General features: G+C 41.2%; 1 protein-coding gene across 1 annotated transcript in view; it reads right to left on the bottom strand.

The window, feature by feature from the left end:
- Positions 1–770, bottom strand: part of Wrn (Werner syndrome, RecQ helicase-like) — a 129,415-nt gene that overhangs the window by 17,553 nt on the left and 111,092 nt on the right. The window lies entirely within an intron of this gene.

Below are 770 nucleotides of genomic sequence, written 5' to 3'. Positions count from 1 at the left end.
TGTGGCTCAAGTGGTAGAGCACTAGCCTTGAGCTGAAGAGCTGAGGGACAGCGCCCAGGCCCAGAGTTCAGGCCCCACGACCGGACCCTCCCCCCTCCCCCCGCCAAAAAAAATCTAGGAATTAACCAGAGGTGAAGGACCTCTACGATGAAAAATTTAAAAACCTAAAAAAGGAAATTAAGGTAGAACTAAGGAAGTGGAGAAACCTCCCATGTTCCTGGATTGGGAGGATTAACATCGTGAAAACAGCAATGCTGCCCAAAGCTATCTACAAATTCAGTGCAATATCCGTCAATATCCCAACAACATTCTTCTTTTTAAATTTCACTTTATGGTAAATATGCTGTTCAGAGGAGTTACAGTTACATGAGTAAGGTAATGAGTACATTTCTTGTCAAACATTGTTACCCCTCCTTTGTTGTTCTCCCACTATCCCCCCCATTGTTACAATGGGTCATCCTGTGTCCTTGTTTCAGTGTTTTGTTATTCCTTTTCCCCTCCCCAAATTGGACAAATGTATATACAAGGTGCAGGGTACCAAAATCAAGTACAACGACAACAGGGAATATACCATAAGGGGAAGAACATAAAAAAGAAACACAACAATTATCCTAGGCATATACTAATTATTGCAAATGAAGGAACCATAGGACCTATATTTCTTTGGGTCTGGCTTACTTCACTTAATATGATTTTTTCCAAGGCTTTCCATTTCCTAACAAATGGGGCAATGTCATTCTTTCTGATGGAAGCATAGAATTCACACACAT

Source organism: Dipodomys ordii, unplaced genomic scaffold, assembly GCF_000151885.1.
Source record: "Dipodomys ordii isolate 6190 unplaced genomic scaffold, Dord_2.0 Scaffold4, whole genome shotgun sequence".
Taxonomy (NCBI): Eukaryota; Metazoa; Chordata; class Mammalia; order Rodentia; family Heteromyidae; genus Dipodomys; species Dipodomys ordii.
Note: the sequence above shows the minus strand (reverse complement) of the source record. Positions and strands in the feature narration are given on the sequence as shown.